The 18,638-nt window shown below is 44.0% G+C and overlaps 1 long non-coding RNA gene across 1 annotated transcript; it reads left to right on the top strand.

The window, feature by feature from the left end:
• The first annotated feature begins 15,894 nt into the window (after positions 1 to 15,894).
• Positions 15,895 to 18,155, top strand: LOC125248987. The gene is made up of 5 exons (XR_007180469.1): positions 15,895 to 16,569; positions 16,668 to 16,898; positions 17,074 to 17,158; positions 17,277 to 17,383; positions 17,499 to 18,155. It is a non-coding gene; the product is annotated as an uncharacterized LOC125248987 (long non-coding RNA).
• The last annotated feature ends 483 nt before the right edge of the window (positions 18,156 to 18,638 follow it).

The raw sequence follows: 18,638 nt of genomic DNA, 5'->3' as shown, positions 1-18,638 counted from the left end.
CTCCAAAACACTACACTGCCCTCCTTTAGAAATGCCCTAGAAAAGTGGGGTTTTGGACAATATTGGCATGAATCCTTTTTAATTTGTGATAATTTTGCACTGATAAAGGGACAACACAAACTACGAAAACATATTTTATTACATAAACAGTTTATACATAGAAAAAGCTTGCATTTTCGATTCATCAAAATATCCACCATTACCAGCTATTTGACCTAAACTAGGTTCTAATTGGTTCATTGTATTCTAAACTTAATTGGCAATCAATTGTTAAAGCTATTAAGGTGTGCTACCCAAAAATCTTGTACAAACCTGGGCCAAGTTTAAACCAGTAACCAGGCATCACAGCTGGCAAAGAGGCATGTCTGACTTTGACATGTATATATTGTCATTATTATGTAATCTAAATGAAAATTATTATTGCTGGTCTTCAGTGATAATGTGAAATGATTAGGTTACTTTAATGTATTTGCACCAAAAAATGATAAGGATTTATGCTGATATCGTCCAAAACCACACTTTGCCAGGGGTGTTTCCAAACTTTTGGAGGGCAGTGCATGTATCATAAAAACAAAAGTTATGGTATTCTCTCTCTGTAAAGTTTAGATTCTAAATACCATATAGGAAAGCCTTTAAAATTTATGTGTAAACAATTTTAATGTGGTTCCCTTTCAGTCGGTCACGTTCGACGTACGTCAGTAGTGACCGACGAATTGGGATATCGCTAGAGAGCCCCTATCAGCTTCGAGAAGACTAAAACAAGCCAATGAACATTGGCGTGCGATATTTGCATAACGCACCCCTCCCCATCCGGGGCATATAAAAGGGGGAGGAGATGCAATCGCACTCTGTCTTTCGCTTCGGAGCCAAGCTTTGGTGTCCTACGGCTGAGAAGATCTTCAAAAAAGAAGAAAACAGCACACTCTTACCGTGTTTGGCGCTACGACACTGCAGCGAGTCCACGAGCTTCCGGGTCCGGGCAGCAACATCGGCTGTGAGACAGCGTTCCGCTGTAATCCCAACATTGTTTGGTCTGCGATTTGGCCGGGTCCTGTGTGTGTGTGTTTAACACACTTCGTGACACTCCCTGTGTGTCTCATTCACAAAAGAGCTGTGAGTTCCCCCTCTATTAGACTTTACAGACGAACCCTGCATCTGGGGAGATGGCATTTCGTCTGTGCGCTACTGGATGTGGTCGTTCCCTGGTCCCTGCTGATGGGCACAATCGCTGTATCACGTGCTTGGGCGTTCAGCACGCTGAGGCCGCGTTTGTAGATGGTTCATGTTCTCATTGTGGGAACATGACTATCGCGGTGCTGAGGTCGAGACTTTCGTTCCTTGGTTCTCAGGGAGCGGGGGTCCCCTCCCCTATGCCCCGTGCGGCCGTTTTCTCTGGCTTCGGTCGGAGTAACGGTTCGTCGGCGTGTAGGCAGGGTGACTTGAGGGTCACGGTTAGGGCTTCCCCGCCGAGCGTTGCTCCGCGGGCCCCTGCCGCCTCTACAGCACCGCAGCCAGTGGTGTTACCGCCGTGTCATGCCGGGCCCTCTTCGGAGCGTCCAGTATTGTCCTTCGGTGCACCTGCGGAGGACCAGATGTCGATCACGGTATCGGAAGGCGAGCACGAGTCCTCGGGAGAGGATGACTCGGCTGAGCCCCCGTCTCATGGCGTGGCGGCTGTGGCCGAGTCGGATCCTGAGTTGATGGCTGTGCTTTCCCGGGCAGCCGAGAGCGTCGGGCTCGCGTGGAACCCTCCACCCTGTCCCGGCCCCTCTCGGCTTGACGATTGGTACCTCGGGGCGGGCCGCGCTGGTCCTCAGCGTCCCGCCCCGATGCCTTTCTTCCCGGAGGTGCACGACGAGGTGACCAGGTCTTGGCGGACGCCGTATAGTGTTCGTTCGAGACCAGGCCCCTCGTCCGCCTTCACCACCCTGGATGGCGGAGAGGCTAAAGGCTATACGGGGATCCCTCCAGTCGAACGGTCTGTAGCGATGCAGTTGTGCCCTACGGCCGCCGGCTGGCGTGGTGACCCACGCCTTCCGTCCCGGGCCTGTAAGTTTTCTTCCTCTCTGACGGAGAAGGCTTATAGAGCTTGTGGGCAGGCCGCCTCCGCCCTGCATGCCATGGCCCTTTTGCAAGTATACCAGGCAAAAGCGTTATCGGAGATGCCGCAGGGTGGTCTTGACCAACATCTGTTGGGGGAGTTGCGCGCTGCCACCGATCTCGCCCTCCGGGCGACTAAAGTGACAGCACGCTCCGTTGGTCAAGCGATGGCTACTATGGTAGTCCAGCAGCGCCATCTATGGCTAAACCTGGCTGACATGAGGGAAGCCGATAAATATCAGTTCCTGGACTCCCCCGTGTCCCAGGCTGGCCTATTCGGCGACGCGGTGGAGAGCTTCGCCCAACAGTTCTCCGCTGCCCATAAGCAGGCTGAGGCGATTAAACACGTCTTGCCCCGCCGGCCCGCTGCTGCCTCCACCCCGCCGGCGGCGCAACCTCAGCCTGCTCGTCGCCGAGAGCGCCCACCCGCGTCGTCCTCCACCCCTGCTAAGTTGGCCAAGCAGCAGCCTCCACCAGCCAAACAGCAGGGAGCCGGCGCCGGCCGGGGCGCCCAGCCCGCTCAAGCCAAGCCAGGTGGCAAGAGGTCGAGGAAGTCGCGATCCTGAAGCGGGCGACCTGGAGGAGGAAGTTGCAGCTCTTCGGGGGGGATTCCATCTGCCCTCCACTCCCGGGGGAGGGCCGGGAGAAACTTGTTGTGTCTGTCCCGCCGCTGGCTCTCCGGAGTCCAGCGGTACCCACCTTTTCACAGAAAGAGCTGTTTCCCTTCCATCCTCCAGGTCACAAGAGGGCGCGGTTGTCAGGACCCGGGGCTCTGCCTCGGTGTCCGCAGCCCCCTCTCATTTCGCCAGTGGGGGGCGCCCCGATGGTGCAGGCCGTACCACGTGTACTGTCTCCCATCGGTGCTGTCACCCCGCAGAATCTGACTCCACTTCGGGCCGCTGCGCTGTCCGAGTCGAGTCCCAGTATTCTGCCTCGCTGCCCCACTTCCGGTGCACCTGTGGTGCCCTTGGTCCCGCTCGTTCGGTGTCTGGAAGCCTGGTTAGCGCTTCCCAGCCCGTCCCGCTGGCTCATCCGCACTATCAGGCTCGGCTATGCGATTCAGTTCGCCCGGCGTCCCCCGGTGTTCAGAGGTGTCCACTACACTCAGGTGTCACTGGACAGTGCTCCTGTTCTTCGGGCGGAGATTGCTGTCCTCCTGGCGAAGGGTGCAATCGAGCCGGTCCCTCCAGCCGATATGAAGTCAGGGTTTTACAGTCCCTACTTCATTGTACCGAAGAAAGGAGGTGGGTTACGGCCAATCTTGGATCTGCGAGTCCTGAATCGGTCCCTTCACAGGCTGCCGTTCAAGATGTTGACGCAGAAACGCATTTTTCAATGCATCCGTCCCCAAGATTGGTTCGCAGCAATAGACCTGAAGGACGCATACTTTCATGTCTCGATTCTGCCTCGTCACAGACCCTTCCTACGGTTTGCGTTCGAGGGTCGGGCATATCAGTACAAAGTCCTGCCCTTCGGGCTGGCCCTGTCTCCCCGCGTCTTTACGAAGGTTGCGGAGGCGGCCATTGTTCCCCTCAAGGAACAAGGCGTTCGTATTCTCAACTATCTCGACGACTGGCTTATTCTAGCCAGTTCGCGGGAGCAGTTGTGCGAACACAGGGATCTGGTGTTGGCTCACCTCAGCCGGTTGGGTCTTCGGGTCAACTGGGACAAGAGCAAACTCTCCCCCGGGCAGAGGATCTCTTATCTCGGTATGGAACTGGACTCGGTCGCCCTGACTGCGCAACTCACAGAGGAGCGCGTCCAGTCGGTGTTGAACTGCCTGAGTGCGCTCAAGTGCAGGACAGCGGCCCCACTGAAAATGTTTCAGAGGCTCCTGGGGCATATGGCATCCGCAGCCGCAGTCACGCCGCTCGGATTGCTTCATATGAGGCCGCTCCAACACTGGCTCCACGGCCGGGTCCCGAGATGGGCGTGGCAACACGGCACGTTCCGTGTTTCTGTGACACTGAGCTGCCACCGTGCCCTCACTCGATGGTCAGACCCCTCGTTCCTGCGGGCAGGAGTTCCCCTCGAACAGGTGTCCAGGCATGCTGTGGTTCACACAGACGCCTCGACCTCAGGGTGGGGCGCCACGTACAACGGGCATGCAGCCTCAGGTCTTTGGACGGGGCCTCAGCTGCATTGGCATATCAATTGCCTCGAGTTGCTGGCAGTTCGTCTTGCGCTGGGCCGCTTCAAGGAGCTGTTGTCAGGCAAGCACGTTCTAGTCTGCTCAGACAACATCGCGACCGTAGCGTACATCAATCATCAAGGTGGTCTACGCTCCCGCCGCATGTCGCAACTCGCCCGCCATCTCTTGTTATGGGGTCAGAAGCATCTGAGGTCGCTTCATGCCATTCATGTCCCGGGTGTGCTCAACCGTGCAGCCGACGAGCTCTCACGGCAGCCTCCACTTGCGGGCGAATGGAGACTCCATCCCCAGGTGGTCCAGCTGATTTGGCATTACTTCGGCGAGGCTCAGATAGATCTGTTTGCCTCCCAGGAGAATGCTCAGTGCCAGTGGTTCTATTCCCTGACCGCAGGTACCCTCGGCACGGATGCACTGGCACACAGTTGGCCCCGGGGTCTTCGCAAGTATGCGTTTCCCCCAGTGAGCCTTCTTACTCAACTCTTGTGCAAGCTCAGGGAGGATGGGGAGCAGGTCTTGCTGGTGGCCCCTTATTGGCCCACCCGGACTTGGTTTTCGGACCTGATGCTCCTCACGACAGCCCCTCCCTGGCCCATTCCTCTGAGGAAGGATCTTCTGACTCAGAGAGGGGGCACCCTGTGGCACCCGCGTCCCGACCTGTGGAACCTCCACGTGTGGTCCCTGGACGGGATGCGGAGGTTCTAAGTGATCTCCCGCAAGCGGTTGTAGACACTATCACTTCCGCAAGAGCTCCTTCCACTAGGAGTCTCTATGCGTTGAAGTGGAACCTGTTCGTTGACTGGTGCTCTTCTCACCGAGAAGACCCCCGATCATGCTCGGTCAGATCCGTGCTTTCCTTCCTGCAGGAGGGTCTGGAGCGAAGGCTGTCTCCCTCCACCCTCAAAGTGTATGTTGCCGCCATTGCCGCACATCACGATGCAGTTGATGGGAAGTCCTTGGGGAAGCACGATCTGGTCGTCAGGTTCCTGAGGGGAGCGAGGAGACTGAATCCGCCTCGTCCCCCCTCCATACCCTCTTGGGATCTCTCCTTAGTTCTTTCATCCCTTCGGCGTCATCCCTTCGAGCCCTTGCAATCAGTCGAGTTAAAAGTACTGTCCCTTAAGACCGTCCTCCTGGTTGCATTGGCCTCACTCAAGAGGGTAGGGGACCTGCATGCATTTTCGGTCGACGAATCGTGCCTGGAATTCGGGCCTGGTGATTCTCACGTTATCTTGAGACCCCGGCCTGGATATGTGCCCAAGGTTCCTACCACTCCCTTCAGAGATCAGGTAGTGAACCTGCAAGCGCTGCCTTCGGAGGAGGCAGACCCAGCCCTGGCTTTGCTCTGTCCAGTCCGCGCTCTGCGCGTTTACGTGGATAGAACTCGAAGCTTCAGGACCTCAGAGCAGCTCTTTGTCTGTTACGGAGGCCAGCAGAAAGGGAAGGCTGTCTCCAAGCAGAGGATGGCCCACTGGATTGTGGATGCCATCGCCCTGGCTTATGATTCCCAGGGCGTGCCTTGCCCGTTCGGGTTGAGAGCCCACTCCACCAGAGGAGTGGCCTCTTCCTGGGCGTTGCCTCAGGGCGCCTCGCTGACAGATATCTGTAGAGCTGCGGGCTGGGCGACACCAAACACGTTTGCTAGGTTTTATAGCTTACGTGTGGAACCGGTTTCTTCCCGTGTACTCGCTTCCACGAGCCGGTAGACGCGTTGAACCTGTTCTATGTGTCGGCTTGCAATGCCATTCCCGCCCTCTGGGCTGGATACGTGCATCTTTGACTCCAGTCGTGTTCCCCGATCGGTGAACCCTGTCGAGTTCCTCCGCCTCCCCTTTCGGCTCGGACATTGCGGAGTGTCTGATGCCAGACCAACATCCATCTTCGATGTTGTCTGTTGGTTGGGTTCCATATGTTGCAATCCCTCTAGGTGAGTGACTCCATATGTGTATTGTCCACGGTTACTCCCTACGGTGAGCCCGTGTCTTCCCCTTAGCAGAGTTTCTGCTGTCACCTGCCAGATGAGTCTCCCCCTACTCAGGTGGAGCCATCCCAGGGACTCATATGCGTTCTGCCCTTCGGGCCAGGCCATATGTTCCCCTAAATTCCTTCCCCACTGGGTGGGTAGTGGCTCCGCAGTGCCCCCCTACGGGTTCGCTTCCCCAGTGTAGTCTAGTTTACTTAGTGGGTATATCGGAACAGCAGTAGACTTCCCGGCGTAAGCTCGCCCCCTTCACCGTCCCAATTGGTGCGACGGGCGGCTGAGCTTGCGCTGGGCACTGGAAGGGGTTCGTAACTGTGGCGTTTTATTTGGGATCCCAATTCGTCGGTCACTACTGACGTACGTCGAACGTGACCGACTGAAAGGGAACGTCTCGGTTACGTATGTAACCCTCGTTCCCTGAAGGAGGGAACGGAGACGTACGTCCCGTCGCCACAGTTTCTGTACCCTCGCTGTTGTGCGGACACCAGTTGTCTCCTCAGCGAAAAACAGAGTGCGATTGCATCTCCTCCCCCTTTTATATGCCCCGGATGGGGAGGGGTGCGTTATGCAAATATCGCACGCCAATGTTCATTGGCTTGTTTTAGTCTTCTCGAAGCTGATAGGGGCTCTCTAGCGATATCCCAATTCGTCGGTCACTACTGACGTACGTCTCCGTTCCCTCCTTCAGGGAACGAGGGTTACATACGTAACCGAGACGTTTTCAAACCCGTATAAGGGTTGGTGGAGTTGAAGGCTAGGTCAGTAATTTTACTTATAGTTTTTATAAGTAAATTTATGTATAAATTTAAATATAATATATAAATTTAAATAAAATATGAATTTTAAAACACAATTTATATATATATAATTTGTATATATATAAATTCTAGTGCATTAAGTGCAACAAAAAGTATTTGAGTTTATTGCCACATCAGCTTCATGGACTATTTCATGGCAAATACAGATGATACATTAGAGAAAATCTAAAAAGAAAAATATAATACAAAATAATACAATAAAACAAATATTTTATAAAACAAAATGTTATAGATATATTTCTATAAAATATTAATGTAAAAAATATTAATATTAAATGTACTTTTGATTAATAAAAAATAGAAATCGCAAAAGTATTTCTGGATCCATCTTACAAAAAAGTCCTTAAAATATTGTCCTGATAATAATCTTTGTCTCATGAAATTAAAAATTGGGCAGCAAAGAAACAAAAGCATATGTTTTATCAACAGGTTTATGTTACAATATTGGCATTTTGGTGCTTCTTTACCCTTCAATAAATGTTAGTTAGTGGTTAGTTAGGGTTAGTGTGGCCTACAGGGGTTGGAAAATGAAATGGAAACACGTGGTTTTAGACCACAATATTTTATTAGTATTTTATTAGTATGGTGTAGGGCCTCCTTTTGCATCCACTGCAGCATCTGTTTGTCTTGGGATGACCCATTGTCCAACCCCTGTACGTGAAACCTTGTATGCACATCTTGGTCATGTCTGGATTTAAAGGAGTAAATTTGTCTTCTTCCCACCACAGGATTTATTTCAAATAGTTTTTTTATTTTGACATTTTTTCCCCCATTCTGCTTGCAATTTCTCCAATATATTTTGGTTACAATAAAAACAATCTGTTAAAGTCACCAATAAACTAGCCTACAAATGTCCATAAATTTGCAAACATTTAGAAAGAAATGACAAACAGACAAACTACTTTTTTTTTTTTTTAAATGATAGAGTTTCAGTTATAACAAAAGAGTTTGATTTCATGCACCGATTTGAACGTGACAGGTTGTGAGGTGAGAGTGTCTGGTGTGGGAGGATGGTTCTGTGATCTGAATATGTTTATTTTGACATTTTTTCCCCCATTCTGTTGCAATTTCTCCAATATATTTTGTTACAATAAAAACAATCTGTTAAAGTCACCAATAAACTAGCCTACAAATGTCCATAAATTTGCAAACATTTAGAAAGAAATGACAAACAGACAAACTTACTTTTTTTTTTTTTTTAAATGATAGAGTTTCAGTTATTAACAAAAGACGTCTGTGATTTCATGCACCGATTTGAACGTGACAGGTTGTGAGGTGAGAGTGTCTGGTGTGGGAGGATGGTTCTGTGATCTGAATATGTTTTATGTAATAACAGCAATAAAAACAAAAACAATATTATCACAAAATAAATATTTTGAATTAAGGCAGGTAAAACTATATTAATAGTAAATCCGTTGAGACCTAAATGTGAATAACATCAAATGTTAAATGTGATTAATGTCAAATGTGACATTATGTATAAAATGAAGGGAAATTATTATACCTAATGCTGCTATAATAGTTCTTACAGATTTAATTTTAATTTGATTTAAAAGTTTTCATCAGATGACAAAAAGGTCCATATTAATTATGAAGCAGGCAGTCTGAGAATCTGCATGCCACAAGAAAATCATATTCAAGGTACTAGGGTCAAAATAAACAAGGAGAATCATTACAAAAATGGGAGGGAAAAAAACAGACATGTTTGATTTGCATGGGTTTAACAGAAAACTAGTCCCATCCAAATAGGGCTTTAGACTATAACACATCATTACATTCTCATATCTGATCATGTAGGAGTATAGGTTCATCATTTTTCCTAGTAAGAACAACTGCTATCTTGCAGTTTAATGAGTGCTCAGATGTTGATTTGGTAACCGCGCTGACTGAGTTATTTTGAACAAAACATTAAAAAGCTGACCTGTAAGAATCATTTGTTTGTTAATTCTGCTACAGTGATTGTGCTGTATATTTTTGACTTTTTAAAAGATCAGTGTATAGGAGTCATTTGTGAATCGAACTACACTGCTGGTGCTACATATGCATGAAGCCAGCAAGGACAACTTAGGTCTAAAAGATGTTTTTCTTGTGGTTATTTCATGATAGGCTTTTTATCTCATGAAGAACTCTCTTGCTGAAAGGTGATCAAGGAAATGTTTGTATTTTATATGCTGGGATGCTGATAATGTGATGGCAGACAGGGTTTAAATGTATTGTGCGGTACAATACATCTGAGGTTAAATTGATTACTGAAAAAATAAAAGTTCAATTCATCAGATGGAAGCGGTTCTAAAAGAGAGTTTATGGTCTATTGTAAAAAAGTGGCAGGGATTATACAGATTAAATGTTTGGAGAAAAGGCATACATCACCAAAGAAAAGTCTGTTGTTTTACCAAAGATCAAGTTATGACATTCTGAATAAAAATTACAAGATCAAAATTAATTGCAGTTAATGGGTGTAACGAGGTCAGTAGATGTGGGAAGAAGGAGGCGGGAACCGGCGAACGTTCAACAAAAGTTTAATTCAAAATAAACAAAGAACAAAACGAAAGTAATGGCTAGCCGGCTCAGCCAAAACCTAAATGGCTGCTGCAGCCGCCAAACTTTCCACACAAACATAATAAAACATAACGTAAAGTCCAGGCCTGGTCCTCTCTCGTCCTTCACTGTAGTCGCTCCTCCTTTTATGCTCCCGGAGCTCCTCCGTGAGGGACTCAAGGCCGGTGCGCCTCCCAGGTGAAGCTCATTAACACTCGCGCCACCGGCCTCGCGCCGTTCCCTCACGGCTCTCGCCCGCCCTGGTCGCCACAATGGGTTTCAATTCTATTATGTTTTATTTAGCAAGCCTGTAACCACCTAGATCAGTGATGGTCCGGGATGGCTATGGTCCTGCAGTGTTTAGCTCCAACCCTTATCAAAATTTTGCTTGTAGCTTTCTGGTAATCTTGGAAAAGCAAAGGCCCCCCAGTGGCCAATTTCTTTTGAATTTCTCACAGGCCTCTAGGGCCATATATCAAACAGACCCAGCAAGTTTCGTTCTGAAACTCTTTAGGAGATGGTGACCGCACCACTCCTTCCCCTGGTGGAGAATAGGTTCTACATGGGCACTACACGGAGATTGTAAAACCTCACAAACGTAAGGTATTGCAAGGTGCTTCGCTAACAGAAATTTGTAGGGCTGTGGGCTGGGCGACACCTAACATGTTTGCAAGGTTTTACAATCTCTGTGTAAAGCCTGTGTACTTGCCACAAGTAGCCAGTAAGCACAAGGACCCACAAGGTGTCTCACTTGCAGTGCCATTCCCCTCCTAGGATGGGATACGAGCACTTATCTGCTCCACAGGTTCCCCACCTGACAAAAACTGTATGGAGTTCCTCCAGCACCCTCGGCAGTCAGATGTGGCGGAGCACTCGTGTGTATGAACAGATGGTCAACCCCTGTGCTAGACTAGGTGCCCATGTATTGTGATTCCTCTTTGGTTGATACCAACCAAATGTGTATTCTTCCATGGTACGGCTTCCCTGTCAACAAGCCCATGTCTTTTTCCCTTGTCAGAGCCCGCTCTGCCATCTCTGGGGGTATTGACTCCACCCTAGCAAGGCTGGCTCTACCACAGAGACTGTAAAAGATTTTCTGTTTTGCTGTTTGATTCTCCAAAAGCATACAAGTTAAGTTTTAGTTTAATCCTGAACTGTAACGGTGGATGTCAGTCTGAAATATCTTCAGTGCCTCATTTCAAAGACTTTCCTGTGACCAGAGTTATGTTTGCATCGTTCCAAACATTTTGAAAAGACTTACCTGTTACAGTTTTTTTCCAACAGCTTACACACATTTTCAAAACTTTCTCTTTTTTTTCAAAACATTACACACAAATTGCAAAATGCCTCACATCTCTTGCAAGAGGAAACACTGCATTAAAAAATATCACAAACACATCTCAAAAGCAAACATTTGTCTTACTTTGCAAACACATTTGCCATAATATTCTATTTTTGGATATATCATACACACACAGTTAATCAAAGCCTAAAGCTCTTCTTTCATAAGCTGCTATACAGTTCTGTACAAGATTGAAAGTAATTGGCAGAGAGATGTTGAAAAAATCATGGTAAGCATGAAAGCAAGATTAAAACTTTTTTTTTTTTTTTTTTTACTGCAAGCATTTGTGGTTGTGAATACAGTATTGCACAGTACAAAAGAAAATAAATACATCAACGTGTAGTTGGACCCAAAAACAAAAACAAAAAAAACAGAAACCAAACATCATTCACGAGTTCATTTCCTCATAAAATCTTTAAGCTAATAAGGTTAAGCGTATTTGGCTTACTGTCCGCTGTGGAGGGGCTCGAGGAAGCAGCTTCAACTCGAGCTTGGATATACCCCCCCCCAGGGACTACTAGTGCCTGGAAGAGGAGTGCGATAGATGAGATGCCTAATTTATGTGGTGGAATTGGGGAGGTGGAGGGATATCGAAACAACTGATGCCAGAGCAGGGTGAGTAGCTGCTTATAAACTCTGGATGTAATTGAAAGATTAGGGTTCCCTCCTCTTGAGATTATGTTTGAGTTTCACTAATTGAAAGATTAGATGGGTTCACTCCTCCCGAAATTACGTTGTGAACTTCACTAATTTTGAAAAAGGTGAATATTCCAAAGGAATGGTGCGTGTGTGTCCTTGTAGGGGACCAAATGTCCCCACAGGTAAAGTAATACCGGTGTATTTTGACTTTGTGGGGACACTTTTAAAATCCCCATGAGGAAACAAGCTTGTACATAAATCATACAGAATTATGTTTTCTGAACATCTAAAGATTGATCTAAACAGCTAAAGAGCATCTACAGAGCAGGATGTTTTCTGTCATGGGTAGGTCTAGTGGTAAGGTTAGTGTAGGGGGATAGAATATACAGTTTGTACAGTATAAAAACCATTATGCCAATGGAATGTCTCCATAAAACATGGAAACTCAATCACATGGAAGCAGCGTCAGTTTCTCCACATGCCTCCTCCATTGCCTGAAGAAGTGTTATGTTGACATAGGGACAACGATCATGCACTTTCCAGCACCATGTGGAGAAAAAAAAAAAAAAAAAATCATCAATAGGGTTTAGAAATGATGAATATGGAAGCAAGTAGACAACAGAAAAGTTGTTCAAAATCTATAACTTGACCTTTGGCCTATTTATAGGCCTATTCTAAAGCCATGATTGGTTGGTATTAAGTAAAGCAATAAGTGTTTGTGCATGTGAGGAGTTAGTGTGAGGCACTGATGAATTAGTGTGGCATTTTGATTGGTTGTTCCTGTTAGATTTTTGTGTGTTACATAGAGAATTGTGTGTTGTGTTTTGCAAAAAATATTTTATGAAATTGAAAAATGAGTCAAAGGCCAAGAATTAGTGTGTGGTTTTGCAGATTTTGTGTGTGGTTCTGCTGTTTGAGTGTCAGGTTTCAAAAAATCGTGTGCCATGAAAAGATTTTGTGTGTAAGCAGTTGGAAAAAACTGTAGGCCTAATCACCACCTGATTAGGCCTACATTAATCTTTATCATTATTTAATCTTTACCTGTGGGCTTACATCTATTATGACCACGATTCAAAGAACCCTTTCAGTTTCACACAGGGGCGTAAATTTCATCTGACAGTAGAGGGGGACAATAAACATAAAATTTCTGGTAACACTTTACTTGAAGGGGTGTGCATAAGACTGACATGACACCTTCATAATCTTGACATGACACATGTCATGAATATGAAGGAAGTTTTATGCATGTTTATGACAACTGTCATTAAATGTCATTCGCTCAGTTATGTCATTTTTAATGCAAAGATGACATTGTTTGAGATGTCTTTGTTACGACAACTTGACATTAGCAAAAACATCATAACCTGTCATAAACATGACATAGCAGATTAATTATCAAACTTAAAAAAACTAATTCGCTTTATGGGATAACATTACATTACATTATTTTGGTAACATTTCAGTATAGGGAACACATATATTAACGATTAACCATGACTTTTCCCTCAATAAACTCTTAATCTACTGCTTATTATAGTTAATTGTTTGGTTTAGGTATTGGGTAGGATTAAGAATGTAGAATAAGATCATGCAGAATAAGGCATTAATATGTGCATTATAAGTACTAATAAATAGCCAATATTTTAGCCATATGAATGCTAATAGTAATAAGCAACTAGTTAAAAGACCCTAAAATAAAGTGTTACCATTATTTTATAACAGTGTCATCTTTTTAATGAAATTTGAAATTGTCTATTATCTGACCTTCTGTTGGAGGAAACTTAAAAAAAAAAAAAAAAAAAAAAAAAAAAACATGAAATGAAATGAAAAATAGTCATGATGCTGTTATAAAATAAAATTTCTCAGAGTATTGTCACTTAATGACATTTTAATGACAAGTTCAATTTGTACCACTGTACTTGAGCTCAAGATACATATTTATGACACTATTATAATGGCCTCATGACAGCCAATGTCAAAACCAACGACATGACAGTTTAATGTAATGTTAACCCATAAAGCTAAATGATGTCAAGTTGTCATGACAAAGACACTGACAGGTTATGATGTGTTGGTTTATGTCAAGTTGTCATAACTCGGACATCTCAAACAATGTCATCTTTGCATTAAAAATGACATAATTGAGTGAATGACACTTAATGACAGTTGTCATAAACATTCATAAAACCTCCTTCATATTCATGACATGTGTCATGTCATGATTATGAAGGTGTCATGTCAGTATTATGCACACCCCTTCAAGTAAAGTGTTACCAAATTTCTTAAGTTGTTTACAACCAAGTCACCAAAATACGATGAATACACAGCATAACCCAACACACAACAGTAAATCTATTAGCCTTATTACAGTTCACATATTCTTATCAGAATGTTAATTGTTGTTGGTGGGCATGACTTAGTATCCAACAAGCTATGGTAAACAAGCTACCAAACAAGCTAGGTAACATTATAATCACATCAGTTATCATCATTTTTTGTTGTTGTTATGACTAATTACTCAGCACCGTCAGCATTAAAGAGAAAATAATCACTTCATCCGATGTTTTTAAATAAAATAGCCTTGACAGCCGACTTACTGGAAATCCTCTCAACATCTATCTGTAGAACTGTTCTCTTCCGCCGGCGCCGCCCGACTTCTACAGAATCTACACGTGCGCGGTGGACCAAACCACTGTGAGGCAAGGGAGGGGTGTCTCAAAATGTTTCTAAACTTAAAACGCCCGTTTGCATTTGTATTGCTTTACTACTAGGGTGACCAGATGAGATTGGCCATCAACCCGGTCTGGGTTGACGGGCTTCTATGATATTAGACTGCGTAGCTTATAATAAAAGATAATGAATTTCAAACCTGAACCAAACATATTTTTATTCAAAGATCAACAATCTGTCATTAGTCTTTAGTCTGCCACAAAAAACCAACATTAAAATCATGAACTCAAATGTCATTGTGAAAAGAAAAAAAAAAAACAATGACTGTTGTAAGTAACAGTGCGTAAATCAAACCTTTCTGTATAGCTTAACGCTAATAAGCTTAAACGAAAATAATGAAATAATTGTGTAGTGAAGTATTTTTTTGTACACAGTGCCGCGAACAATCAATCACTCCTTTACGCGTGCATCACTGTCCTCCTCGCGGCTGCAGCAACTTGCGCTCTCATCGTCAAGGCTTAAAACAAAAAGGGCATGCATATCTAAATTCGCGCCTAGCCGCCTACGGTATTTTTTTAGAACTTAGAAAAAAAGATGCTGCAGCCAATGAGCAGCCGGCGGTGGCTGGTTGCAGGACGACTCAACCTCTGCAGACAGTTTTTAATGTTTATCAGACAATAACTAGCCTACTCAAGATTTTGCTTTAGTATAATTTTCGGGACATTTAGGGCCAGATTCGTGATTCGGGACAACAGTTTAGATTTCGGGACTGTCCCGAATTTTTCGGGATGTCTGGTCACCCTATTTACTACTTACATAATTATTTTAAGTTTATATAATTTATTTTCAATACTTAGCGTGGTTTTTAATTCTATATTTTTGGGGTTTAATTTTTTATATAATTTTTAAATTATTTGTGTGTGTGTGGAGGGGGGGGGGGGGGGGGCAGTACTCAGATAGGGGGTCCTGACCCCCCTGTCCCCCGTCATCCCAGGTGTTCGTGAGCACAGGCGAGACACGAACAGCACACGTTGCTATCTCTGTTTAAACTAAACTCATTTAAACCTAAACTTTCAACCATAAGATGTGAAAGAGAACTCACGCACACTGAGGAGAATTGTGTACACTCATCCGAAGCACGTACATGGAGAGCCGTGTCACAGCACGCAAATACTCACGCGCACCTGTTTTGCACCTGAATGGACAAATTCACACACAAATTGACAACATGGCCATCTTAGCAAGTATTTTAACAAACATAGTAGGTCATGTCTTAAGAGAAAAACGAGTTGTATGGATATTTGAATTATGTCTTAAAGGAACAGCAGTCTAATATAAATAAATATAAAATACAAAAGATGAAGAAATCGCTCACTACTCTTGACTGAATATCTTTTGTAACTTCTATAATGTTTAATCTTTATTTAATTTATTCAAAGAAGTTTATATGCAGTTATTTTATATTTGATTACTTTATTCAACTTCGGTACCTGAAAACGACTGTTAGATACCTGAAAAACCTGTAAAGCATTTTATTTGTAGCTCTCATGTATTTATTTGTGCTGTTTCTTATACTTAGATTATTGGTTTTTATTTTTCCTTATTTTTATTTGACATTGTCTATTTTTTACTGAACATAGCACATACCGAACTGTACCAAAACCGTGACCCTAAACCGTGATAAAACCGAACCGTGAGTAATCTGAACCATTGCACCCCTAATAATAATAATAATAATTAGTCAACTTAAAATAGTCTTTTAAGTCCACCTCCTTGAAACTTATCAAATAATTCACAATTATTGAAGAGAATGTAAATGCAGCCACTGCTAAAACCATAAACTGATCACCGGTCTGGACTTTTAATGTACCAGCAGCTACAGTCTAAACATTTCAAAAGTAGAAGTTTTCAGAAGGTTTTGCAGAAGTTTTCCAACAGCACCCATTGTCCAAATGAACAAGATGAATTAATACACTGAATGTTATACCTGTATTTAAATCTCATTCAAATGATTCCAATCTTTGATCAGTTAACTTCCTTTCTGCATAAATACTTAAAACATTTCCACAAAACAGTTCCTTTCTGCATAAATATTTGGCATACAAACACAGATGAGGAACAAAACACAGTCTACTCCAGGAGAGAAACTAGAGTTAGTTTGTTGGCATCCTGATGACACCGTAACTGTCTGAAAGTGTAATCGAGAATATAGTAAGCTGCATAATGCACAGAAAAGATGGACAAACCACTGATGATATCTATGAAAATTATGATGGTAAAATTAGAAAAGAGACCACAGACTCAACGCAAAGAAAATCATCTGAACTCACAGGTACTGAGATTAATAATTCACTCAGTTTTCATGCAATTAATGTATGTTGTGTTAAGTAGATGAATAAAGAGAATAACAGCATGTTTGTTCATGTACAGAAAGTGTTGGTGTGATGATCAGAAGCTCCAGAGCAGCTGCAGTGTGTTTGGTGCTGCTGTGTGTTCTTCTGCTGACTGCAGTCATAGTGCTGTGTGTCATGTTCACTCTAGAGAGACTACAGCTCATATCTAAGAATGAAAACCTGACTAATGAAAGAGACCAGCTAAAATTCAAGAACAAAAAGCTGACCAATGAGAGACACCAGCTAAGAAATGAACTTCAGATTTGTGGTAAAGTTTGTTTTATCTATGTAGTTATTTTCTGTACAACAGAATTTTGTAAAGCATGATGGAGTGTGATTGTGCTCTCAGTAACCTTTAGTGTACACTATCTATCTGTTATGTTACAGACAGGTGAGTGTAAATGGGGATAAAAAGCTAACAGTTGAACTTGTTCTGTTAACAGCTGGATGACTCGCTATCAATCCAGTTTTTACTACATATACTGTACAGAGAGAGGAGCAGATCTGATCATCATAAACAACATAAAGGTACAAGTGAGTGAGAGTATGTGCATTTATGGTGTTTAATAGCTAAATGAGAGATGGTCAAATTAAATGTGTCTATTGTCTCTTTATTAAATAAATGTGTAAATGTTCATCTGCTCAGGATTTTGTTAAGAACATGTCTGGTGCTACTGTAGTCTGGATTGGTCTGACTGACAGTGGTGTGGAGAACACATGGAAATGGGTTGATGGCACCAACATGACCTCTGGGTGAGAAATCACTGAACTGAACTGATTAATATCTAATAAATATTTATCTCAGCAGTATCATAGGCTATCACATAAAAAGCAGCACTGAACATTTAATGCTGATCTGTATTTTCAGGTTCTGGGCGTCTGGATAGCCTAATGGAGGCAGAGTAGAGAACTGTGTTGTGACTGTGGCTAAATTGCCAGAGCGGCCTGGTTTAGTAGGGTGGATTGATCAACCATGTGATAAAACTTATCAATGGATCTGTGAGAAGGGAATTTCACAACTCATAATGCCATAGGAACATCACACATCTTTTTGACACAAATTTACAAAACAGTATTTCCCAACCTTGCTCCTGGAGGCTGCCCACAACTGCACATTTTGAATGTCTCCTTTGTCAGACACCCATTTCATGTCCTGGAGTTTCTTGTAACGAGCTGATGAGTTGATTCAGGTGTGTTTAATTAGGGAGACATATAAAATATGCAAAATGGGACTCCAAAAGTGTGTTCCTTTCAACCAGAAATGACCTGCAAGTGACTTCTCAGAGTATTCTGCCATATCATGTGAGATTCCAGTCTGAAGGGAGTGAACATCTTCTGCAGCACTTGATTAAAAGCAAGCCTATGTTGTTTTGTTTTGTGAGCGGTTTAAGATTTCCTAACTACAGATAAGATGAGATTTTGTAAGATAGGATAAGAATCCTAAATCAATACACATACACATGTATATTACACAAAGGCATGGCAATTTATATGTGTTTGCAGAAATAAATTATGGCATCAAACCTTAAACTCCACTGATAATTGCGCCTCAAGTGTCGTCTGTTTCATTATGTTGCAAGGTGTTCTGAATGAATGCATTTTGTCAAGTGAAGTGAACTTCAATGGACTAGAGAGCAGTGAACACTGTGTAGGGACACCATTAATCGTAATGCAGCTCAGGACCAGGGTTTGAGAAACACTGATCTAAAGCAATGGTGTCCAATCCTGCTCCTGGAGGGCCACCGTCCAGCCAACTTTTGCTTCAGTAATTAAACTCAAGGGCTGTGGCCAAAATTGCCCCTCTATACCCTTAAATAGGACACTATTTGAAGGGACAGCCATTTGTAGTGGTGTCAGAAACCGTAGTGACGTTATCAAACCTAAAGCAGTGAATGAAGATCTTCAGGATCAATAGAAGATTCCAGGCAGGTGTGTTAGAGCTCAAATCTTCAGAATAGTGACCCTCCAGGAGCAGGACTGGACAACCCCTGACCTAAAATAAATGGTG

This window comes from Megalobrama amblycephala, linkage group LG1 (genome assembly GCF_018812025.1).
Source record: "Megalobrama amblycephala isolate DHTTF-2021 linkage group LG1, ASM1881202v1, whole genome shotgun sequence".
Classification (NCBI taxonomy): domain Eukaryota; kingdom Metazoa; phylum Chordata; class Actinopteri; order Cypriniformes; family Xenocyprididae; genus Megalobrama; species Megalobrama amblycephala.
This window is presented reverse-complemented; position numbering and strand designations above follow the sequence as displayed.